This window comes from Mesoplodon mirus (assembly GCF_964341445.2).
Source record: "Mesoplodon mirus genome assembly, chromosome: 15".
Lineage (NCBI taxonomy): Eukaryota > Metazoa > Chordata > Mammalia > Artiodactyla > Ziphiidae > Mesoplodon > Mesoplodon mirus.
Window position 1 is genome coordinate 84509194 of NC_138991.1, and position 27133 is coordinate 84536326.

Below are 27133 nucleotides of genomic sequence, written 5' to 3' on the forward strand. Positions count from 1 at the left end.
TTCCTTAAGTTTTAAAAAGTATATGAACATAGGAGACTTATTTCCAGTTCTAGCTCTATCATTTTTCTAATAAAATCCCCAGGGCTATGAACATAGGAGACTTATTTCCAGTTCTAGCTCTATCATTTTTCTAATAAAGTCCCCAGGGCACACCCGCATAATCCGGTGTGTCTATCCTTCAGGACTCCTACCCTCTCGACTCCGGAATGAACACTCCAGCACACTCTGCTTTTCACTTTAAGCCAGGCTAAGCCCTTTCTCCCTGGTGGGGGGGGCAGGGCCTTGCCTGTGCTCCTCCCCAACCCCAGGCGCTGCTCCCCAGCTCCCTGCAAAAAGCTGATGCATTCCCACCCTTCAGGTTCACCAAGCTCCTCCCACCAACATGCCCTAACAAACCGTGACTTATACCCAGTGGATTCTCATGCACGATCTCAATCACTTCTGAATTTCTAAACCAATGCCAGGAACAAAGTAGATACTGAATAAATATTCGCTCAATGAATAAATATAATAATAACAAAATTAACAGTAATAGCTAGTGTTCACTGAGTATCTGCCATGCCAGAAACTGTTCCAAGTGCTTTATATGTATTACTTGATTTAATTTTCACGAAAGCCCTACAAAATAGATGCCATTATTATACCCATTTTACAAATGGGTAGAGGCATAGGGAAACTAACTTGTTCAAGGCCACCCAGACAGTATGTAGTACAATCATGATTTAAACCCCAGATAACCTGTTCCAGAATCCAGATATCCTACATATATATTATGACTCTAAATGTCACAGGTTTCTCAATAGAGAAATTTTCTTCTCAAGAATCCCTATCTTAATGGGACTTCCCTGGTGGTTCAGTGGTTAAGACTTCACGCTCCCAATGCAGCGGGGGCCCGGGTTTGATCCCTAGTCAGGGAACTAGATCCCGCATGCGGCAACGAAGATCCCGTGTGTCGCAACTAAGACCCAGCACAGAATGAATGAATGAAAGAATGAATAAATAAAAGAATCCTTATCTTAACTTCAAATTTTTGATAAATTTGTAGAATTACTAAACTGGACTTATTTTTACTGTATTTTTCAAATTAATCATCAAATAGCATATTAATAGTGCCAAAATTGAGACTGTTTTTACATTAACTTGTACATATAGCTGGTTTCTTCTGTACTGAATATATAGAATTTAAATATAGAGTTTATTTTGCCATTGTGCTGATCACTGTATTACATAATTGGTATATTGGTAATACAATGTTACCAGTCTCTTACTAGTATTTATCCAAATAAATAAATGTTAACTTGTATCTGTGAGTGTAGTAACAGCCTATAATAAGGAGATTTAACCATCTCAATGAGATGCCGGGCAGGAGCTGAGAGCTAAAAGATCAGTAGTTGTCAATACTCCAACAATACCATGTGCAAAGGCCCTGTGGTGGTAGCAAACATGGCAAATGACCCTGGAAAGCACAAAAGACTGAAACACAAGCAGTTCTGTAGGTTCAGAGAGAATGACTGGAAGCAGGGCCTCGCAGGCAAGGCAAACACAAGTCTTCTTTCTACATCATCCCTGTGTGATTTTCAATGGTGCCCACTTCACATTCAAAAGCGTTCTTCTCATGTGAATGATAAATTATATGACCACCCTATTTCTAGGCCTTGGTCAAAAGTACTGTCAGTATAATTATGATGATGATTAGCTATTATTATAAAAGGAAGGCAGAAAGGCTTTGAAGGGTCTATGTAGTTAAACGCTCATTTTGGCTGCAACATGGAGAAGGAATTAAGAGGGGCCAGAGCAGTGGGAATAGACCAGTTAGGAGGTCACTGCAGTAACCCAAGAAAATGCTCTGAAAGGTGACAGTGGGTTGGGTCAAGGTAAGAGTAGTGACTGTGGTGGTGGAGACAGAGAGAAACAGATGGCTCTAAGACAAGATCTAGGGGGCAAAAAAGACTTAACGATGGACTGAATACGGGGGTAAAGGACTGAAAGGTTGAAGGATTCTTAGATCTCTGACATGCACAACTTTCCGTTCAAGAAACACACCTTGATTCTGTAATCAGCATGGGGAATACAACAAGAATGAGACATAGTTTCTGTCCCTTTAGAGGTTATAGTCTAAGTCTGGCACAGGAATAGAAACAGTACAGTGTCAGGTGCTGTGACCCTAACCCTAACGCAAAGGCAGGAAGTAGTCACCCCCGTCCTACCCCAAAAGTCCCACCTGCTTCTGTCACACATCACCTTCTCTAAGTACAATTCAAGTGAATTCTTAGGTTTTGATTGTCAACTGTGTGTCCAATTTCCCTTTTTGCTATGTGCTAAAATCATACACTCTCATGACCCAAGCAGTCTAATAAAGCTGAACTGTGATGGATATGGCTTTGGTACCTTGGGATTGACTGAGCTACTGGCTTTATTAATGCCCTGCCATTTGCACTATATTCAACAACAGAAAAAGAAATGCTTTCATATGGTTCCAGTGTGCTACAAGAGGGAGTCATTAAAAAAAACAGATCTTTTTGAAAGAAAAAGGCTTCAAGATAGATGCTTAAGAATTTGAATTTGGTTTTACAGTTGACAGAGCATCACCGATTTAATACATGATGGTTCTGAATGTAAATAATACCATAATAATTCAATTTTTCCTAGAATTCATAGTTTACTAAACATGCCTACACCATGTACAAATTATGCTGGGTATTGTGATCTAGTAGGAAAAAATACTTTCAAAAAAGAGTAGTTTCGGGCTTCCCTGGTGGCGCAGTGGTTGAGAGTCCGCCTGCCGATGCAGGGGACGCGGGTTCGTGCCCCGGTCCGGGAGGATCCCACACACTGCAGAGCGGCTGGGCCCGTGAGCCATGGCCGCTGAGCCTGCACGTCCGGAGCCTGTGCTCCGCAAGGGGATAGGCCACAGCAGTGAGAGGCCCGTGTACCGCAAAAAGAAAAAAAAAAAAAAAAAAAGAGTAGTTTCATAGGGCTGGCAAGCAAATACCTTGCGATAGTGTAGAATTACGGTTGGCACTGACTCTGATGTTAATTATATGTCAATGTTCTGGAATGCTAAGGGTCTAAGTTAAAATTACCGCCACAAGTATTTTAGCATAGATTAGCCGACGTGCAGAATAACACAGTTAGCTCTCTGAGCCCAGAAATATTTACCACTGAAATATACAGAGTAGATCATGAAATTAAGAGCGCTTAAAGGTAACAAAACATAAAAGCTCTGGGGAGAGAAAGAGAAACAGAAGGAATAGCATTCAGGTCTGCACAGACCCCTACAAAAGCATGTGATCTTTATATATGTTAAATGGAACAGAAAAGAGTTTGAAAAGATCCATAAAGACAAAAATGATTGAGGTACCTCTGAGATAAGATGATGAGACTCTGACCTGGGGACAAGTCAGTGGTCCACCTGATGCTCTTTGAGGTGTGTGTGTGTGTGTGTTTTTCCCAAATAATAACTAATAGGAAAAATGAGCAGAGATTAGGTATGCTTCTGTATTCTTACAATGAACATTCATGGAACCCTGAATGAATTACTAAGAAAAACTGTGAAATTTCCATTTTCACATACAATTAAACAGAACATAAATCATTTATGAAAGGAAGAGTCTCGTCTGTCTGGATAATACAGATTTAAGGTCCATCCAAAGGAGAGGAATGGACTTAATGTTCTCTCAAGACAGCATCATAATTTAATGATGTATAAGTCACTTCCCTAAATGGATTTTTAAGGTTTTCAGATATAGTGTAAATGTATTTAACTTTACCGGTCCAATAGGAAGACAGTCTTCTGCTCAACCAGAAAGGAACCATGACCCATGTGCCACACTAGAAGTCATTTCCATGGGGAAGCCAGAGGATGAGATGCTCTGAAGCAGAGCCACGTCCTGGGGTTCCAGGCTTTCCTACCAGGAGGAAGAGTGGCCTTGCCATGGGTTTTAACTATCTGCTCCCCGTGGAATATGGAGGATTTATTACCAGATACTCCTTCATGGCAGTATATGGACAGGAATCAACTAGTAGGTGCCAGGAAAGTCAAACTTCAAGCGATTCTTGCGATGCTGCCAATGAGAGACCTTCGGCCACGACAGTCAGTAACTGTAATCTGTTCCGCAACTTCCCTCTTCTCCTCCATTTTAAAGGGATAACGAGTAAAGAAATAATAACAATCACTTCCACTTAGTAGAGGAATCAACCTACCACAAACAAGGGGGTGTCTAAAGCAGAGCAGCCCCACATGTTCTGGTGACAATAAACTTTATTAAGCAATCATCATCAGCGCCGTCAGCCAGGTGAGAGCCCAGCAGGAAGGGTTAGGAGTCACAGCGTGTGGGCTGCAATCGGCTGGAGGAAGGCCCTGCGCTACTGAACTCTGCTTTCTTGACGGCTGAATTTCTCAGGGCAACTAATCTTTTGGTTTGAACCACTCATCTTCCCTTCAAAGCTTCTTTTATATCAAATTCAAACATTTTCATGCCCCAAGCTTATGAATTTACCACTAGCAGAAAGTTTTATTTTTCAAACCCCAGTGAAAAACAAAAGCACAGGGCATAATGCATCATTTGTGAACAGCTATTCTGAAAAATATGGGTAGAAGTTCCTTTCGGGTAAATACAGTCATTCAAATTTCAGCTGCCGGCAGGTCATAATGTACACCCATCAAAGCCAGGAATTTAATCTCACAGTATGTTGTGCTTTTTTCATAGCAGTAGTATTAATCTTTTTAAAACAACGGTTGTGCATTGTAAATGTATTTCTGAGGTAAAATTCAAATGTATGATTAGATATGTTCTCTTATAGTTAAATATACAAATATGGAAAGGTCTCACTACAGTGCAGAAGGATGATTCTAGAAGGTAACAGTCTCAGGACAAAGTCCTCTACGTGCTTTAGGACAAGCTGTTTCAACCTGCACTGCCTGTGAGCACCTAATGTAAACCCTTCGGTGGTTAAGCTGAAATGAAGGAAAGGAGGAGACAAAGGAGGAAGAGGCAGAGACGGTGGCTCTATCATCCCAGGTAATTCTCAAGCTTCATTCTTCTAGTTTATCAGAAATATCTGTAAATATTTTCCAGTGATAGGCTTTCAAATATAGTAGGATGTACCATCACATTCTAGGGCTAAAAAAGTTAGCCAACTTCTCTGTATGTCACTTTATATATTTCTACTACTGCCTTGTAAAATGAATGAGAATCAGAAATTTCAGGGCCAAAGGTAGCTACAATTAAACAAATATATACGGATCTGATTTCAAACATCATAACCTATCATGACGACCACGAGGCACAGGGACAGGGTGCTCTCCAGTTCTCACTGTCTCTTAAGCACTTCCGATGGGGCAGGACTGGGGGCTGGGCTGTGAGCCAGGTTTCCACTCTGCGCTGCAGCATCTCTGACCAACAAACAGCCAGGCCCCCGCCCCTGCCCAGCTGGCGGAGCTTCGCACAGAAGAGGAGACACAAGACTGAGGCCCACAGTGGCTCCTGCCCCACATCACCAAGGCTCATCATCATCCCTCAGGCACTTGCTGAGTGTCTCCTGGCTGCTCTGGGGATACAGCTCGTCCCTGTCCTGAGGGGTCACAGCCCAGGAAGCAAGAGGCTAGTCAACGAGGCAAGGGCAATACAGGAGGTGAGAGCACAGAGGCAGGAAGCCCGTTGCCCGAGAGGGCCCTTGACGAGGTTCAGGACCACAGACCTCCCCGGCTGGGCGTCCGCATATCAGCCAGGACAGAAGGGAAGCGGCGCCAGTGCGCAGAGCAACCTGACGGCCTCGGGCTTCACAGGGGCTGAGGCCCCAAGGCCGTACGGAACCACGAGGGCTCAGGTGCATCTCCGTGCTGCTGCAGCTACATAGTGGCTTCCAAGGGTTTCCGAAGGCTTGTTAAGGAACTGTCGCATCCCTTATGACAAATGAGAATTTTTTTAGATAAATGCACTCCTCCATCCCAACTAAGAAGGAAACTTTTATGAGTCATTTGTTTGTTTGTGCCTGGGCCCAGCTGTGAAAGGTGAGCAGGGCTGCAGGACCGTCCTCGCGTGCCTGGAGAGGCCTCTGAGGATGAGGAATGGCCTGGTGGAGTGGCAGCGACTACTAAGCTTGCTTAGAGACAGAGTTTGGGAAGCCAGGGGACAGGACACCTGAGTACCCTGTAAGAGGAAGGAAAAGACTTACTGTTCATCCCTCTTCAAGTGTCTGTCCCACTGCCCTCTGGGGGGCACCATAAGCAGAGGCAGAAAAAAGATCAAACCATGCACCGCATATTCCTAGATCTCATGGTAAAGCCATCATTTTCTATTCAAAAGTTCATCTAGAGAGTGTGGGAAAGTAGCTGGTCTGCAGTGCTCTCTTGGTATTTGGATCTGTGTGTGTGAAAAGAGGAAAGCAGGAGGGGTCCCTAAGATTTCCACTGAACAGTACTGGGAACAGCTTGCCAATGCATTTAGTCAGGGGGAAGTCAAACTGATTATCTCTGTTTTCTCTAAAATCAATGTGAATTAACAGCATATTTAAGGGACCTCATGGGGTAAAACTACCCTTCCAATATTTTCCCCTAAGAAATCATTCAAGCTTTCAGTGAGATTAATCTACAGTGATGCTGATGGTAGAAACATAAATGGTTGTATTTATGTACTGGTCTGATCCTGCACTGTGCTAATCTATTTCAGCATATAAATTAATAATAAGAGGCAGTGGAATAAAACCAATTCCCCTATTTCTCTAAACTGCAATAAGCTTGCAGCTCTCCAATATTTTATTTCAAAGTACAATCACACTGAATCGTCATTTCTATGGTTTGCCGTTAAAAAGTATGACCAACCAAAATAAGGAGAAGAGTTATCAGAAGTAACCAACATTTTTCTTGAATATGGTACAATATTTCTCTCAAATATTCTTTCAAATAATCCTGAAACTCCAACTCAGGTTAAATAAAAGGCCAAAAGGTAAAAGCAAAGAAACTCAGATGAGATTTATCTTTCCCTGATTAATGCAGACTGCTGAGTTTCTGTCACATGTGTACTGACATAAAAACTGGGACTCATCTGACAAGTACAGGTTTCTGGTAACTGACTGTACTGCTGAACTGAATGAATAAGCATTTTCAGAACTCTAATGGAAAACTGATGAATTCATAAAAGTGCTAACAAAAGACCAAGATGAAAAAAAAAGTAATTACATGGGACTGAGTGAACTGATGAGGATGATTATAATTTTTGCGACCGTTTGAATAAAAAAAAAAAACCCACAAGGACTCAGAGGCAAAAAATATACAAATCAATTTTCACTGCAAAGTAAAGGAGCTGTTACCGTGGAGGATTCCTGGACTGAATGTCAGTATTATGACAGAGTGTGAGTGTGTTTCGTGTATAGTGTGAGTGTGTTTCGTGTACAGTACGAGTGTGTTTCGTGTTTGGTAATTGCAATCATTGTTGCTTTTGTTGTGGTCACCCATTTATAATGCTTGGTGTCAGTCTATTTATCTCTTGTAAAAATAAAATACAGTGTGTGTGTGTGAGTTGTGAAAAAAAAAACCTGGAACTCAGAAGATACCTAAATGGTGAAGGTTTAATTTTAGACCAGGAAAATTACATGGGAAAAGAACTTCTTAAGAATATCTAAATTCAAATTAGTTAAGGCCTATTGATTTCAGCAACGTTACAAACCATAAAGGTTTCTCAAAGAGAAGTACATCATAGCAGCTTAGAGCAAGGGCTCAGGAGCCAGACTGCCCAGGCTCAAACCCCGGCTCTACCCTGACCAGCTCTGTGAGCTTGGGTAACTCAACCTCCTACGCCTGAGTTTCCTAATCAACAAAATAATGAAATTATCTCAAAAAGTTTCATTAAAACAAATGCACTGTTAAGATAATGAATATGGGGCCTCCCTGGTGGCGCAGTGGTTGAGAGTCCGCCTGCCGATGCAGGGGATACGGGTTCATGCCCCGGTCTGCAAAGATCCCACATGCCGCAGAGCGGCTAGACCCGTGAGCCATGGCCTCTGGACCTGCGTGTCCGGAGCCTGTGCTCCCAACGGGAGAGGCCACAACAGTGAGAGGCCCGCGTATCACACACAAAAAAAAAAAAAAAAAAAAAATCTCAACATCATCAGTCATTAGGAAAATGAAAATCAAAATCATAATGAGATAACCTATCCCAAACCACCCACTATAATGGCTATTATCAAACAGACAAATAATAATAAGTGTTGGCAAGGATATAGAGAAACTGGAACTCATACACTGCTGGTGGGAATATAAAGTGGAAACAGTCCATCAGCTCCTCAAAGCAATAAACATAGACTTATCATGTGACCCGGTAATTCCACTCCTAGGTACACGTCCAAGAGAAATAAAAACACACGTCCACACGAAAACTTGCACGTGAACATTCATAGCAGTGTTAGTCATAACAGCCAAAAGGTGGAAACAACACAAATGTCTACCAAGCAATGGATGGACAAACACTATGTGGATGGATAAACAATGTAATGTTATTCAGCAGTAGAAAGAAAAATATATGATACACGCTGCAACAATGGGTGAGCCTCAGAAACATGAGCTAAGTGAGAGTGACTGGTCACAAAGGATCGTATGGTCTACGACTGCATTAATATGAATGTCCAGAATAAGGCAAATCTTTACAGACAAAGTAGATTAGTGGTTACCTGGGGACAGATAAGCAGAGCAGGGAGAGGGAAGAGGATGACGAGAGTGCGCTCATAGGTACAAGGTTTATTTGGGAGGTTCAAAAATTAGTGTACGGTGATGGTTGGACAACTCTGTAAACATTAAAAACTTTGAATTTACACTTCAAACAGGTGGATTTTATGGCCTTAAATTATCTCAACGAAGCTGTTAAAGTAGCATGTTTAGGAAATAATAATAATAGCTATTTGTGCTAAGCATGTTAAGTACTATTATTTTTACTGCTTTACAGATGAGGAAACTGAGGCACAGAAGGGGCAAGGATGTGCCCAAGGTACACAGCTGGGAAGTGGCAGAGGCAGGGCTTGTGCCCAGGGAACTTCATGCAAAGTGTGTGCTCTCACCCACTCTGCCTTACAGTCTCCTAAAAAGAGCCAGTTTCTGTCTGTGGGTGTCAGCAGTGGTCAGTGCACAGAAGGAAGGGGAGGGAAACTGGAGGGGACACAGGAGAGGACAACAAGAGAAGGACGGAAGGACAGTTGGCTTAAGTTTGGACATACATTCTTGAAAACCAGAAGGATCTCCCCTGTAGACAGGGGGACTTCTTTGCAAAAAGATCTTGGGCAAGGCTGATGGATTCAATTTGAGAATAAGAAGGAAAACCATTATGAGAAGGTGTCTTCAAAGTTTTCTTCAAAATAATCATGTTCTAAACAAGCAGAATTATGAAAAAAAATGAGCTGAGTACTTTCAGAGCCTCCAAGGTCCCTGAGTAAACAAAGCAAGATTCAAGGAAAGGGGCAGCAGACCCATGGCCACTGCCCACGGGGAGCACATGCCATTCCCAGACCTGAAGGGCAAAAGAAGGGAGGCATGGCCTGGTGGAGACGTCTACCCTGTCCCCGGGTCCTCTACACTCAACAGGGAGGCCCAGGGGCAACGGCTGTCAGGTAGAAATAACTGAAGGCAAATGCCCATTTCAAAAGCCCTGAGGTGCTGAGAAAAAAGCATTACTACACAAGCATGCTCTTAACGTCAAGAAATAAGCCTTAAGATGAGTAAGACTTCTCAAAATAGTACCTAGACCCTAGCCTGCTGTCCCAGATGCTGAATCAACTAAACTACCCTCCCCAACAGTAAGACCGAGGTAGGACTCTCTACCGCAGCCTCACAAAGTTCCAGCTGCAACACTGCTTTCCAACAATGTTTTACAGATGAGTTCTCTCTCCCTAGGTGCCGGTCTCAACTCCCCAACTGCCTGTGGACGGAAGGTGGGCAGGAGGGAACAGACTAGATTGCTCACCCCCCACTGGCTACTTTTCACCTTCACCCCAAGGATATTGATAAGCAAGGAGTTAAAAACCCCGTGCCAAACCAGCTAGTGTTTTAAAGTACACAGTAAGCAGATGCTTTCAAACTGCCAGATAAAACAGCTAAATGGTGGCAATCTAAGCTGTTTCTAGAGGTGCGATTTAGCCAAGTTCTTCTTTGTCTAAAGCAGTGACATTTACCTAAACAGGGCTTCCACAGCAGGAGTCCCCAAGCTCCACAAGCCTGCTGTGCATTACACAACGGCATGGAAAGGAATGTCTGGTAGCAGTTCAGAAAGGAAACAGAATACCAAGATAAGTAAACAGAGGGAAAAAATCCAGCTTAGGAAAAAATAAATAACCTTCCCTGGGCAGAATTCATCAGCAGCAACATACAAACAGCATCATGAAAATGGTGCAAGAATGACCAAGAGGTAGAGAGAAAGAAAAGGACAGTAAGTGGAGTTATAATTATATGGACTATTAAAAGCCTTAAAATAGAAGGCAGTTTCTCAGATTTGCAACGCTTGAACCTTGAATGCTCCTCCTCATTTTGCAAGGATTCTGTTTTTCTCAAACGTTTGCATGTAAGGGGGAGGGGAGGGGGGATGGCAGTTATCTTTAAAATGGCATGTAATCTTTCTACAACAGGTAGCTGACATTTTATAGTGAGACATCATTTTGATTTCAAACTGTTGGGTGATTCTTATAATGACTTGAGGAGCTCTAAGGAAATAAAGCATCAGCAGGTGGTCAGTCAAATACTAAGTTCCTCACTCCACAGGCAGTAATCAGGTTGAAATACTTCCTCCCTTACTTCCAAAAATAGAGCAGATAGTGATACACAGGTCTCCCCGGTTTCAAAACTATAATTTCCGCAAATGGTAAAAATACACTCATTTGTTTCTGTATGAAACCATCAATAGACTTGTTTGTAATCTGTGCCAGGGCATCTAAGAAAATTAGCTTTGGGGGGAAATTCATTTAAATCATTGCCTCTCAAACTTAGGAACCCCAAATCTGATACTAAATCTGATCCTGATATGCCTACAAAAGTTTGAGAATCACCCATTTAAAGGTTTCTCTCCCTTTGCACAAATTTTGCAAACATTTAAAAACTGAGCAGAAACAAATAAAATAAATAAATAAATAAAATAAAATAGAAATAAAAACTGAGCTTCATGTTTCAAATTAAAAAAAAAAAACAGCAATATATGTACATCCCAGCCTGCCCATGTGCTCCTGCACGTGGACACACACACACACACACACACACACACACACACACAAACAAATGGGTGCACAGATTACAAATAGCTTCCAGTGCTGTGGCCTCATAATGAACATGCACCCTTTTTTATCCATCAGCGCACAGTAGGCCCACTGCAAATTCTACCAAGAAATATACACCCAAAGGCATTTAGTGCATGTTCTTTCAACGGAGGAAGCCCCAGCCATTACTGTGACTTGTTTTTCTGAATGTCAGTACAAGCAGCCAGTGCACAATACTTCTTTAATTTTATGACTTTCACAACGTGCCCAATGCCAAGGCCTCTGGGCAAACACATAAAGGACCTCCAGAAAGGAATTAATAATGGTAAGGCTTCCCCTAGGTGGTCAGTGATCCCCCATGTCAATCAGATGAAAGCACTGAATTAACAGCCAGGTTCTGCCATACCCGGCAGGCTCAGAACAGTTTAAAAAGGGTCTATTGGGAGGTTTCCAAAACTTAGGTCCTGGCACTCAGTATTATGACGCTGCAAAAGGAAATGGGTAATCTTTATGGTAATTGCCATCTAAAATATAAAAACCTTAAGGATAAAGGTCAAGACTTTTAATTGCCTGTAAGTTGGTCTGAGCTGCCTTCCTCAGAACTGTACTCTAAAGTCAAAATGTTAAAATACAGAGCTCTAACTTTAAAAAAATAACCAAATGTGATTAAAGAATGATTATAATACAACCATGGTTCTCAACTTTGGAAGTACATTAGAATCTCCCGGGGAGTTTTAAAGAATGCTGATACCCAGGCCACACCCCAGACCAATTAAATCTGAATGCCTGGGAGTGGGGCCCAGGCATCAGCATTTTCAAAGCTTCCCTTGTGATTTCATCGTGCAGCTGAGGCTGAGAACAGCTTAAAGGAAGTGAAGGATATCATACACCATTATTTGACACGAGCAGTCTTCCCCAAAATATGTTTAGACTTTCAATTTTAATTAATAGAACTCTGTTGCTCAAAGCAAGAAATCACTGTGATTCAGTGATTTCAAACTTATTAATATTCATTTTTTAGAAGCTAAACAGAATATTTTCAATTATCAATTCACTCTTTCATTAAATTTAATTAAATTAATTAAATTAAATTAAATTTGTTTCATTAAATTTGTTATATAATTTAAAAATAATAAATCTTTATTCAAAAGAAAGGCCAAGGAAACAGAAACAGGGAAGGAGGTTAAAAAAGTCTAAATCGATCCTTTTTTTTTTTTTTACTTCAAACCAACCAGAATTCAGAATTCAAGAAACAGGATTTGTTTCTACTTCAAATCCACTGAAGTTCAAGTTTTACTCCGGAGTACCCATAACAGGTGAAGAAGCTGAACAAGTTCCCTCCAAGTTCTGGGAGCAGAGCCTGAAGCTACCTGCTACGAGCTCTACATGTCAGCTTTCGTCTTCAACTTCATAAACCCATGCATAGTTTATTTACCCTCCATCCCATAACATATTTATGCCAACATGAAAACAAAATTTCTACTCCCTATCACTTTTGTGTATATCCTGGCATAGCACCATATAACTAGTTCCAGAAGCATACAATTCTGGTTAAGTGGAGACTGTGATGAGCGCAAAGGCTGAGAGTGTGGAGAATCAAAAGATTCCATTTATCCATACTTTTTGTATTGCTCAAATAGTACAATTATTCAAGAGATTTTGATGCAAATAATATTGCACTGTCTTCCATAAACAGTGGTCAAAGCAGCTGACACTAATAATATATGTAAAAACTGGAAGAAGACATTCTGGCTGTGGAGACAGTGTTAATGACCAAGAAGAGTCCAGGCACTGATGTCCAAGGGCCACGCTAACTGGGTGAGCAAGTCTGTTCATCCCTGGGTCTCGGTACCTGCAAAACGGGGCCAACAACGTCCACGCCGCAGAGCTGTGAGGATTAAGTGAGCCGATATCTGCACAACAACTGTTACCGAATATCAGTACAAAGTAACTCCTGTCCTTCACATCTGGTTCACTGTTCCATGTCAGGAAACTAAAACCCCAAATGAAGAGGAAGCTTCTCTTGTAGTTAAGTGACAATTTCAAAATCATTTTTGACAAGCAGAAGCCATGGGAAAATGACCATGAAGAGAAAGGAGAGCAAATCAAATGCAGGCTTTGATTCCTTCATTTCTTTGGTTTGGATCATCCAAAAGAGCGATCCAAAGTAGCTTTGCTTTCTTCTCAAGTTTCTCTCGTCCAATAAATTGCTTTATTCTAGAACACAGCAAGAAGAAACTAAATCAACGCAACACAGATGCTGATAAAACCTGATCAATTTTAAGTGAATAATTCAATCAGTGAGGTGTCCAAAAGGTTTCACTAAACCTTTTTCAACATCTTTCTCACACTTAGCATGAAGTCATGGCTGCAAGGACTTTCATCACCTCAACAGAGAACCCAGGAACACACGCTCATGACCCAGGCCATGCACCTGCCCAGCACGTCCACCTCCTCACACAAGTCACCAAAGAAAAACTCAGTGCTTTGAGTCAGGGGCCTTTTATAAGTGAAGTTTCTTGGCTAGAAGCTTTTCCAGTGGGTTTTTTTTTTTTTTTTCTAATTAACCTGCCATAAAATACAAAACTGTTCGATGTAGATTTCACTCATTAGTGTATTACTGAAATAATGTTTCACCTTAAACAAATCTACTAAGTATCTGCAGACTAAAGATAAATACTGCTGGAAATATGATGTTATTAATCTAATGCTATAAATCCCATAGTTGGACTTTTCACCAAGTCTCTCTTTACCTAAATAACAGGTATACTTTGCTTGAAGGAACCTTATACTTGGCCAGCAAATCAGATTGAGACAAGTCACTTAATTTCTCTGCAAATCAGCTTCCTTATCTGTAAAATGAGAATAACAGAGTAAAGGACGCCTGGATTCCTAAAAAATGACTTAAGCTTCCTTTAAATGCTGAAGATCCCTTGTACATTTGAAATAAGATTCAATTTACAAAGAATTGATTTACCCACAGCTTTTTAAGAGCAATTCTACATTGGCATAGACATAAGTTTATTGGACCAATGAACCACCCAACACATTTTTATTGAATATTTAGTACATGGAAAGCACTGTGTCAGCTACAGAGAACATAGAGGAGAAGACAGGGACCCTGCTCTGGAGGAGCTCACTCATAACTGGACTGTGGAGATCTGACGTGCACACATGGAAAGCTAGGTCACTATCCAAGGAAGGTCATGGAGGAATGTGACGGTTAATTTCATGTGTCAACTTGACTGGGCCAAAGGATGCCCAGATAAGTGGTTAAACATTATTTCTGGGTGTGTCTGTGAGGGTCTTTTGGGAAGAGATGAGCATTTGAAACGGTAGACTGAGTAAAGATGGCCTTTCTTGCTGTGGGTGGAGATCATCCAATCCATGGAGGGCCTGAATAGAACAAAAAGGAAGAGGAAGGTTGGATTCACCCTCCCTCTGCCAGACTGCTGAGCCAGGACACTGATCGTCTGTCCTCGGCACTCCTAGTTCTCAGGCCTTAAGACTCACTGGAATCGACACCATCGGCCCTCAGGCTTTCAAACTACCACCAGCTTTCCTGGGGCTCCAGCCTGCAGATGGCGCACTGTGGGACTTCTCAGCCTGCGTATTCACGTCTCTCTCTCTCTCTCTCTCCTCTTGTTATATCCCATTGTTTCTGTTTCTCTGAAGAGCTCTAATACGAGCAGCAACTGCTGAAAGTCTCAAGCCCTCTAAAGCCCCTCCGACACCCATTCCTTGTCACCTCCTTCCTCTGCTCCCTCCCTTCTTCTCTAAGTTTGGCATCAGTCTGACTGCTAAATTCTCAATCATTCCTCTTACCTAGGTCCACGAGCAGGGCGTGTGTTAGGGATTAGCCATTGTATCTGGACCCATAACCAGCCCTTTCAACATGAGTTCACACACCCAAGAATCCCCCCCTGTTGGAACGTCAGCCCATGCCCAGCACGCCAATCCCCAAACCTCTGCACTGGGCCCCCCACCCTCTCCTCCTCCTCTACCTTCTTCTACTACACCCAGCAGTTATGCCACTGCTTCGCCACAAGGCCAGCTAACCCTACTTGGACCCTCACTGCTTTAAGAAAACAAATCTCCTGTGGAACCCTTATCACACTGACTGTCCAGCAGCTTGTCCAGCCCATGTCCCCTCTCTGCCGCCTCCACTGAGTGCTTCCCCGCTGCCTACACAAACGGTAAGAATCCCCCATGACATCCAGATGACAGCTAAGGTCACTCTGTCCTCGGACACTGTAATCAAAGTGCCTCTGCTGTCCTCTCCCACGTACTGTGGGAAGTCCAAATCCCTCCTCAATTTTGCTTATAATCTCTAAGAGACAGGCTCTCAAGGCCACGTCAGCTGGGCACACTTGCTCCCGCGCACAGCTGCTGGCCCCCATCTGGGCTCTTCTGCTGATCCACGCTGACCAGTAGAAAGTAGCCCTTTTTTCTCCGTCTGACTTCATTTCTTCCTCTCCCTGCTCCATCCTGCCCGAGACACTGGCCCGAGGTGTTCTGTGCATGGCACACGTCCCTGAAGGTTAGGGCAACAGAGCAGTGCCTCTGCCCTCTCCCTCCCTAACGACTCTGCTTCCATTTCACTCAGGCCTCTCTTCCAGGCCAGTCCCGCCCCCAAAGTCAATTCCCCCCACTTTCTTTAGCACAGCAATATAGCTCTCTTCCACCCAATCAGTTGTGGAGCCCATATGTGCATATCCAAAAGTTCATTCTTGTTTCTTCTAAAACAAAGAGCCACAAACTCTGTTTCCTTTAGCAACAAGGAAATGGCAGAGGCCCTGCAATGTCAGTTTTCCCTCTAATCCCTGAGCCACCAATCTCTAAGGGTAGAGAAAAACAGATTTCTCCAATGACGAAAATTATACCACATCTTTAGAGGCAAAAGTGGCTATAATCTGTTTTGCTTTTAGTTTGCTTTTCCCCCCGTTTCATCTATCTTCCCTTTCCTCAACCCAGATGTACCTTCTAGCTGCCATCCTCCTCCCCTCCACTACCCAACTTCCAGTCTTAATGCCACCCCTGGCAGCACCCACTGCACCCGCCGGGAACTGTGATTCCACCACTGTGTGACCCCCGGAGTCCAGGGCCCTGGTCCCCTCCGTCGTCAGGACACGTGCTCTTCAGTGTTCTCAGGGGCTCCACACCCCACTCCTGCTTCTGCGGTCATCCTCCCTCTCTCAAGAGCGTCTCATCCTCTCCCTTTCCATGCCAAGACAGTCCCACCTCTCACCTTTTTCTGCTTACCCCCCCCCATATGCAGTCTATACCACCATCTTTTTATTAATCGTCTCTGAGAGACCTCCCCCAAGTCCTTTCCTCTGGCTCCTCTAGTCCCAGTTCTGAGTTACCTCATCAACTACCTGCTGGGCATATCCTCTCCTCCACTCTCCTTCTTGTGCTCTGTTGGTCTAGACTACTGTGAGGCTGGTCATCCTTGGTGCTTGGTGCCCAAGCCCAGCCCAAGCAGCCATCACACTGTTTCCTAAAGTGAGCCCTGTGAAACACTGGTCTCGAATGTGCAACACAAACAGGATTCTGCCTTTGCCCAGGTCCTCCAGAAAGCAGAGCCTGAGGCAAGGATTAAGTGCTGACATTTTATTTGCAAAGTGCAAGCTAGGTCAGAGGACGTAGAGAAACAGAGATCTGAGGCAAGGAGAGATGTAAGTACTGGGTCGCCCCAGAGGCTGTGATGGCAGACTCAAAGACACATCAGCTCACTTGGCAGACATGTCCAGGCATGTGTGGCTTCTCTGAAAAGTTCTCAGGAGAAGCATACCATGGAACAGACTGTGAAGAGACAAAGGACAGGAACTCCACCAGCCCAGCCCCCTCCCAACGCCTACTGATCAAGATTAACCTCTTGGGAAGCTAACTCCCCCAGAAAGTCCAGGTTGCATCACCCCCACCCCTTGGTTGCCCCATCAGGGACACTGTCATGAAGCATCTTACCCAAGGCCAGGAGTGGAGGGGCAACTGAATCAGAATGCAGCCCAGACAGAGGGCCAGGCGGGGCTGGGGCAGGGAGTTCCTGGCAGAAGACAGAAGGAGGCAGCCAAGGGAAACCAACAAGGTGCTCCTGGCTTGTGTCCCACTCAGGTTTATGGTCCAAGACACTTGAAATGGCACAAAATACATCCTCCATCCAGAAAGTCACAAAGCATATTGAAGGCACTAAGCAATCTTATAATAAAGACCTGCTTATTTCCCAAACTTAATTAAAGCACAGACCTTTTTTCCTCAGAACACTCCAAACTACATTCAAAAAACATCCTTTGGAAAAATTATTCAACTCAGTTTACTTTTCTTGCTCTAAAAAATTTAGAAACTTCTCCACCATCAACCACTTCAGACCGCCATTTGGTTCCTCCCGGGATGGTGAAGGATGGCTGGTACCTGATCCCAAACCAGGGTTCCAGCCTATTCCTTACTAGACTGCTGGCATCTAACCTTCACTCCAACCAGACTAGACTTCCCAGGGCTCCACGGGCCCCATGCTTTCCTCTGTCCTTAACAGCCCCTCCACCGGCAGTGCCTGCCCCACCTTCTATCTACTACTGAATAAATCTGCTGTCCAGATGCCACCTTCTCTGTGCCATTTCCTCTGATCTTGCAGGTATATGTGGTCTTCCCACCTGTGCCTTCCTCTGCACACCAGACCTCTCAGAGGGCACTTAGGACTCTCTGCCTCTCATTTTAGTACTTGTTTTATTTCCCCTTTCAAAGTGTAGAGGTTCAAGGGCCAGAGAATGATTGTATGTTATTCATTTCTGTATCTTAAGGAGACCCCCAAGTGGACAGTCTTGCACATAATAGCGAGCGACTCAGTGAATGAGTCAGAAATAAGTGTCATAAACTGGATAGAAACAACCTCTCAAAGACAAATACAGATGTGGATTCCAGTGTTTTAAGCTCCTCGCATCCTTCTAGCAAGGGACTGCTGACTCTCCTTGTGTTTTAAAACTGTTCTAAACAGAATCTTATTTCAAGGTAAATAAAATATCCTTTATGAATCAGTCACCTTTAAGAGCAATTTGGAGCAAGAAGAGGAAAGTTTCTAAATGGTAACATAATAAACTGAAAACTTGTTTACTGAGAAAGCAGTTTACTCCCCAAAAGACAGAGAATGTTATTTTAGAGCAAGAACTGCCAGATTTACATACCCTCAGGCATAAGTGATAATCCTCATTAGACTGAGAGCTATAAACAAAGTCATGCTGATGTACGGCCCACATGGCTATGGTCAGGGACTAAATGGAAGAAACAACCAGAGGTTTGGAGACCGTTTACACCCATTTGTCCAGAGTCTCCAATTTGAGTTTCTTTATCAAAATGCTTTTGATCCCCCACTCCCACCCCCTCGCCCTCCTCAGGCCTGAGTAACAGACGCGGGACCTCAGGAGTACAGTCTCCCTCAGGTTCCTGGATTCCTGAATGCACACCCACTACCTGTGTAAGTCCCTTATTACCTGCCACGACCTGCCATGTGTGTCTTCCTCCCCAGCGCGGCGGAGGTCCTGGATAATAAAGTCCTTGCCATGCTCAGGCCACAGAGCTAAATGAGAAAGAGGACGCTGGAAAAACGGGAGGGAGGGCTGGGCTGGGCACGGCCAAAGGCCTACCAGAGACGGAAGGAACTCTGCTTCCTTTACTGCACGATCAGAACAAGGACCAGAACGGAAGGACTAGCCTTGATGTTACTTTCATAAAGCCTCCCTTTTAGGGGAAAATAATGCAAACTACAGGGGGAAAAAAAAAAAAGATGAAATCAAGAAAAAGGGAGGGGAAGGAAAAGAAAGGAACCTCACCACCTCCCTCGTCGGTATAAGGTGAATCGAAAGGATCCATCTGACCACTTCTCCTGCTCTTTCTTACCCTGATCATTTCTCTATAGCCTGAGATTTCCTTTAAACTGAATTAATCAAGGCACTCACTGCAAGCCTCTTTGTTGTATGGACATATTAGGGGTCGCCTGGGAACACGGAAAATGAGGAAATTATCGACTCTGCCCTCAAGAAGCTTGTAACATGGTTGTGGGACGATACAACCAAATGAAAATTTAATGTGGGCCCGGTCCCTCATTAGTAAAATAGGGAATGCTTTCCTTGCTGCTGCAGAATGAAATGCTCAGTTTACTTCAATTTAACTCAACAGACACGGAAAGCTCTTAGCACGGGGTCTGACACAGAGAGAGATCAGTAAATAGCAGGAAGATGAAAGACTTCCATGGGGGTTACGCAGAGGGACGGAAACCTTCAAGAGGACCTGGTGCACAGAAGGTTACACGTGAGGCGGGCGTGGCCGCAGCGTTAGAGCTGGGAGAGCGTGAAGGACCCGACCCCGCACACCAACTCCCAGGGGCCCGAGGGACTGCGCCGTGCCTCAGCGAAGAGCTCTGCAGTCAGACGGCCTGGCTCACGTTGACACCAGGACCTGCTGGTTGGGGAGCCTGGGCTGGGCACCCTCCTCTCCCAGCCTCCTCCTCCTTGTCTGTAAAATGTGCAAGTGACAGCACCAGCCTTGGAGCTCTGTTATTACTGCCGTGATTGTTACGATGATTTGTAGAGAAGCGTAAGGAAAGGAAGTGCCAAGCCGGTCTGTGGGCGTTGCAGGGGATCTAGGATTCCAGACGCAGGAGCCTCTGGACTTGGTGCGGAACGGGCTCAGGGGCGGGTGAAACCGTCCCGCAAGGCCAGTCTCCAGGGGCACTGACATGCGGCCCCGTCTCTGAGGTGGACTGGACACGAGGACTCAAGTCAGGAGGTGGCTACAAAGGCACCAAGGAAAGACGAGGAAGTCTGTCCGCAGCGGGTACGTGCAAACAGATGCACACCAAGTCTACCGTCTGCTCAGATGCCCACCAGCTAGCTGGGAAATTAATGTGCCCTTCCCCAGAGGCAGGTTTAGACAATCCCAACAAACAGCAGCTGACTTCAGCTTTGCAGATACTATGTATATAATTTAAGCACACACCTCCCACCTGAATCAAGGAAGCATCAGGAACAAAATGCAGAAGCTCTAGTTTCCAGGGCAATAAAGAAACACTGTTTTTAGTTTGTTCACATGGGCTTAAAGCAGACAAAACACAGCCACATACATGACCGTGCATAATTCACAAAGGTATAAGTAATGTCTCCTACACTGGAGGAAACTGGTAGAATTGATTATGACTTGCTCTTTTCTAGCAAGTTAAAAGATACTGACTGCTTTACGATAGTGCAACATAGTATCCAAGTAAAGAAGTTATTTGCTGGATAGCTGAGGGCATGGAATCCATTAACTGGATCAGTTCCCTCAAAGGCCACCATATTAAGACACCAGGGATCTCCCGTTGTCACCACTGCCGCCCGGCTGCCCAGTTGGGATTCTCTGCTCGATGTTTTCTGTGCTTGCTCACTGGTCCCCCAAGGAAGATGCAGGCTTTCTCTAACCAGGCAACATGCTGCCTACCTGCTCCAGATGCCCCCAGCTAGTTCAGAGTCAGACCCTAGGTGTCTGGTGTAATTTCAGAAGCCTTCACCTGGGGCAGGACACTACCTACTCTGTAAACAGTGATGACCCCAAAAGACCTACCTACTTGGGGGTGATGGACATAAAATAGAAGTCTGAATAGCACAGCATTACCATTCTACATTGTTCATAATGATCCATGAGTGATCCAAAGCACAACTGGTTTGATAAAAAATATTGTTGAGAGTTGGAAATGGTAGGGTACCTGTCTCTAATTACAATTTTAACTCTCTTCTGAAATGTAAAGTCAGATTTGTGATTTTCCTCATTTTTCCCTTTCTTTTTTCTTTACCTTTGAACATAGTCCAGGTAAACAAACACATTCATAAGAGAAGCAGGAACACTGAATCACTGCTGACCTGGGTCACATGGGGTACAACTGAGCAGAGATGAAAGGCTTCATCTCCTATTTCTCTTGGCTATTCACAGGCCTACCTCTGGAGCTTGCACCTTTAATAAAAAATAAATAATAGATTTACAGCCTCCTGGTTTGTAACAAGACAATGCTATTGTGTTTTGGGTTTCAATGATACATGATAGACTGGGAAGTTTGTTTTTAATTCATTCCCTTAACTTTAAAGAACAAAGAAAGCTTGATGGGTTTGAATGCTATTAATAAGCTGATCCCCCAAATTTTCTCTAAACAGAGTTACTGCCTTTACTAAGACGGTCCCTTTGAAGCGCCTACTTAATGGAATTTTATTGTTTATCTCTAGATTTTTCTTGATCTTGAAATATCAAAAGCCAGCTGAAACCACTATTTATAGCCTATGTGGGTTTTTTTTTCCTCCAGAAAATGTATAAATGTATTCTTTCAGCTTAAATAAACATATTAAATGAGACGTTGCTATGGACTAAATGTTTCTGTCCCCCCAAAATTCGTATGTTGAAGCCCTAACCCCCAATGCAATGGCGTTTGAGGATGAGGCCTCTGGGAGGTAATTACGATTAGGGTAAGTCGTGAGAGTGGAGTCCTCATGGGAGACAGCTGAGCGCCTGTGCTTTCTCCACTCTCTCTATTTCCCCACCATGTGAGGACACAGCAAGAAGGTGACCGACCGTCTGCAAGCCAGGAAGAGAACTCTTCCTGGGAACCATACTGGCCAGAAAATTGATCTTGGATTTCGAGCCTCCAAGACTGTGAGAAATTTGTTGTTTAAGCCTCCCAATCTATGGTATTGTGTCATGGAGCTAGAGCTAAGACAAATGTCAATTCAAACTTAAGGATTTGTCTTCTGAGAGGCAAAGGGAGCGTTCTTTGGGCTCCTCATGAGTGTAAAGCAGTGATAATTCAAACAACCTGGAGGGGGCTGGAAGGAGCAACTCAGAAAATTACTCTCCTGCACTTGGAGATAAAGTGGCTCCAACAGGACAGCTCACACTCAGACATTTTCTCTAATCCAGAGAAAGTGCCTTTCACATTATTAATCTGTGAGCCTGATAACTGCTTCTTTTCTCAGTCCTAGAACTCTAACTTATTCATCTCAGAAGACTTTCTTTCCAGCTTTCTTTCACCTTTTGTCACGTTCCTTCTTTATTCCTTTATTTGGTTGAGTAATTGGTTTGCTTCGTAACTTTAAGTGAAATGTCTTCCTTCTGATTTTCATGAAACCAGGCAGTGCTGTGTTGCACTAACTACTTTATAAGCTGCTTTAGCTGCGTGGAATGTGTGCGTGGAGGGAGACAGTATGGAGGGGAATGGAGGTCGTGCTTTGCAAATGGTAGGACCCTGAAGCCAGCGCTGGTGAGGGTCAAGGCCGTGGGGAGGAGGCCGGGAACCTTCCCAGGTTCATCTACTCTCAGCAACAGCACACTAGCCCCACCGGTTCCTTAAACCCAAGTTCTGGCAACAGTTCACGGCAGAAATTCACAAACCAGGTCAATTCAGGGACCACAGAGTCTGCTTTGGAAGGACAGCTGAGCCCTCACTATGAAGCCAAGTCTGTCCACTCTTCAAAGTAAACTATTAGGAATCCTGCAACACACCCTATCTTCAGAACACGGACTCCGCAAAGAATGGCACCTAAAATACAGCCTGTCTTTAGTAAATATTCAATAAATGCATGTAGACTTGATGAAGCCGTCAGGAGAAAAAAAAAGATAAAAAAACACAGCGTCTAGGTTTGACCTGGTCCCACATTCAGGTTTCTTCTCCTGTCCTTTCTTTCTTCTTCTGTCTCTCTTTTTCTTCTCAATGAGCACTGGAACAGGAGTGGCAAATGGGAAGAACTGTAGGGGCCTGAAGGGTGCCCGGCTGCCTTAGAGAAAAGGAAGAGCAGAGTTCACAGTGCTCGTGGCCGCAGCCACCACAGGCAGCTGCGTTCCCAGAAAGCCTTTGGTCTTTGGGTTTAGCTTTGGCCCTAAGCTAATCTTGATAACGCACCATGCCCCGGGGAGAGGAGCATTTGATTATTGTCCTTCCCATTCAAAGGCTGGCTCTGGAGGAAGCGCTCATTTGCCAGGTGCAGGGTGGGACTAAGAGACACACCGTGACTGCACCTCTTCCGGGCTGGGCACGGCGACCGCTCCCGCTCCTCAGGGGACAGCTGATCTACTGTTGTCCAGTGACACTGGCTCCCTAATGCCAGTTCTTCCCTGGGCCCTCGAGCAAACAGATCCAGCCCATTTCCCACTGCTGAAGAGTCTACAGAAGCCCAAGAGCGGCCCCCCGAGAAGGGCCCTCTGGTCAACCTCCTCTGAGCCTTGACTCTGCCCGCTGCCCACACCTCTGTGGGGCACTCTGCATTCTTCTGCCCCTCCTGGTCACAGCTGCTCAGTGTCAGCCCCGGGCCCAGTGCCAGCCCCAGTCCTACCACTGCCTCTGGTTCTGCAGCAGCTCCTCCATCAGCCCAAACCGTTCTCCACCTTGAGACCAGAGAAGTTTTTCTAAGTATTTTGTCAGATCGCAGCAATATGTAATCTACAGCTCCCCCACTGCTCTGGGATAAAGTGCAGACTCCTTCGGGGCAAGCTAGAGGCACTGCCCACCTGGCCCCTGACCTGGGCTGCACACGAGTTCCGGGGGTGCCCTGCACTCTCCCTCACTTCGGGGTGGTCACGCCGGATGCTGCCTCTGCTGGAACGGCGCTCCCCTCACCTCCTCCTCTCACCAACTGCTACCCACCTTCCAGCTGAAACACCCCTTCCAATGGGAATGCTTCCTGTACCCCCTCTTCAGGAGAACACATTCCAAATGGCACCGTGTATTTTGCCACCATCACACATGCTGTTTAGCCCGTGCACTCGTCTGAATCCCCCACAGAACTACAAGTTCCATGGGGGCAATGAGCTGGTCTGTGTAGTTCGCAATGAAATCCTCTTTACCTGGTACCGTGCCTATCACATAACAGGCACTCCATAAGCAGCCATTAATGAATGGCTGTCTATCTTCACTGAAGCATATTCATCAGAATAAAAAAAAATAACAGAATAATAATAGGAGCCACCATTTATTGAGCTGTGAGGCAATGTGCTAGGCCCTTTTATATGTGTGTCTCATTTAATCTGTGCTCTTTCTGGCACATTCCAGCTGTCTCTCCTATGCTCATTCAGTGGTCCATGCACCTTATACAGCATATGGAGACATTACTCCATTCCGGTCAGACCTGATGTCTACCCCAAGCCCAGGTCTTGATGCCCACCCACCATGCCCATAGTCTTGCCCTCTGAGGATCTAGGGGATCCTAATCCCAAATAAGCTCCACATCCTCTCCAATGAGGCATTTTTGCCGAGGATTGTCATTAAAAAAACTTCTTTACAAAAATACATGAGGGCTTCCTTGGTGGCGCAGTGGTTGAAAGTCCGCCTGCCGATGCAGGGGACACGGGTTCGTGCCCCGGTCCGGTAGGATCCCACATGCCGCCGAGCGGCTGGGCCCGTGAGCCATGGCCACTGAGCCTGCGCGTCCGGAGCCTGTGCTCCGCAACGGGAGAGGCCGCAACAGTGAGAGGCCCGCGTACCGCAAAAAACAAAACAAAACAAAACAGAAATACATGAAATACCATTAAACAACTTAATTAACAGAAACTCCATTTAAATTGGAGTCAGGAGACCATAAGGGAGAGCTGCCACACCCTACTACTGGACATCAATTGTAGAAACAACAGGAAGAGACATACATTTGCATCTCCAACAGGAAGAAGGTTATTACTTTACCACTCAGCAAGAGGAAGGAAGCATTTCTCCCCGCTCAGCAACAGCCCAGCCAATGAGAGACTGTCACAACTCAGCCAATGAAAATTCCCAGTTTCCTCCAATGGCCTTTTTGTTTGTAACAGCCCCTCCCAACTCCCCCTTCTCCTCTATAAAAGACTGTTCCTCTCCTTTGTCTCTGGAATTGCCTGTGCTCCCCCAGAGATCACATGTCCTTGATTGCAATTCTTTGCTGTTCCTGAATGAACCCATTTTGCTGGTAAAAATAAGTGGCTGTTTTATTATTTTAGGTCAACAAGTTCCAGCAAAGGAATAGAAAAAAGCAAGAATGAAGGTTACTTGAAACTAGAAACTACTGACTTATTAGTCCTCTTATTATCCACAGTATTTTGAACATAGTAAGTACCTAGTAAATGGTTGTTGAATTGAATTTAAAAAAATTAGTCACTTCTTGCTGATCTAAAGGTTTAATTTAATGGGTCAAGTGCTCTCTCTTTGATGGTTAGGCATTGGTAGTTAGCCAGTAAATCCTATGTACTTAGACGTTCAACAAGTAGATTTTGAAAATTTTCCTAATAGAATAGCAAGGGAGTAACTTGGGTAAGAGGAGGGAATAATAGGATGAGAAGAGAGAATGATGACTTTTTTTTTTTTTTTTTTGCTGTACGCGGGCCTCTCACTGCTGTGGCCTCTCCCGTTGCGGAGCACAGGCTCCGGACACACAGGCTCCGCGGCCATGGCTCGCGGGCCCAGCCGCTCCGCGGCATGTGGGATCTTCCGGGATCGGGGCACGAACCCGTGTCCCCTGCATCGGCAGGCGGACTCTCAACCACTGCGCCACCAGGGAAGCCCATGAATGATGACTTTTTAAGGGATAGGTAGAGGTTTACCGATTAGCTTTAAAAAACACAGACAGCGGATTTAACTCAACATTAATAGGTCAATGTACACTTCCTCATAACTCATGCTGGAATTGCTTGTCCAAGCTAAAAATTTGGCCCTTTTCTCTAACTACCAAGAATGCTGTATTCAGTGAGCTCCGTACACTCCTCAAAGCTGATTTTAAAAAGGGGTCTTAATGAGCTAATACTTTTTAAAAGATGTGAATTTGGGAATTCCCTTATAACAAACTCTAAAACAAAAAGCTACCCCATGAACAACAAAGATAGCCTAGAATAAGAACAATACCATCAAAACCAATATTTTGTAGACCAGTAATATAAAATATCTAAAATAAGTTTATATATCTATATATAGAGAGAGACAGAGAGATATAGATACTCCAGAAATTACTTTAAGTAAATAATCAACTTCAATAATCCAACTCTAAGTTGCATAACATCAAATACTTAACTGGAATTTTAAAAATAAGCATTTCAATGGGAAGATCCTAATTTCATTAAATAAATATATTTGAGAAAAATATATTAGCTCCCTGGGGAATGTAAAACAAATGAGTGTACTGTAAGTACAAATATCTCAGTACATATTCTGACAGAGAAATTCATACTACAGATGGTAAACACATAAATCACCATAGATTAAAGAAGCATGAAAGAAAAGCAAGCAAACGATGATTATAATGAATTCTAAGCATTTATATATTAACAAAAATCACTGGACAAAATAAAGAACATTAATTTGAGTTAAAATACAGCATTTTGTGGAGCAAAGCTTTAAATGCCTTTAGGGACCCACTGATGCAGTAAATCACACTGCTCTCACATGCCACGGCATGCCATGCTGCAGGATACGGCCAGGCCACTGCCATCTGTGACTGTGACATAAGTTAATGACCGTGTCTTTATAAGTAAAACCATCATTAGAAAACAAGAACTATCCCCACATAAGAGAGAATTGGACAGATCCTCACAGGAGCGATGGGTTAAATGGGAATCCTCGCCATCCAGTGAGAGGCAGAGTAGTCTGGGGAAACGGAACCATTAATTAAGTGATACTGGGGGAAAACCAAAACAAAACAGGGATGAAGCAGCCTAAGGCTTCTCCCAAACCAACTGGATGCTAGTGCTACACAGAAGATGAAGAGCCAGTGGTTTCTGCCCCCACCTCTCTCAAATGATGGAGCTGTTGTCCACGATTTAGAATTGTGAAGAAAACAGTGATAAGAAACTAACAGTCCTAAGGCCAAAGGCAGAGGAGGACTCTGAGCCCCAAGGAGGCAGCCTCAAAGGAAGATGGGGGTATATCGCACGTAAGACGCACAAG

General features: G+C 44.2%; 1 protein-coding gene across 1 annotated transcript in view; it reads right to left on the reverse strand.

Moving 5' to 3' along the window:
* SDK1 (sidekick cell adhesion molecule 1) overlaps positions 1-27133 on the reverse strand; it is a gene marked incomplete at its 5' end in the record, with an annotated part of 846211 nt that overhangs the window by 562102 nt on the left and 256976 nt on the right. The gene's annotated exons all lie outside the window — the stretch shown is intronic.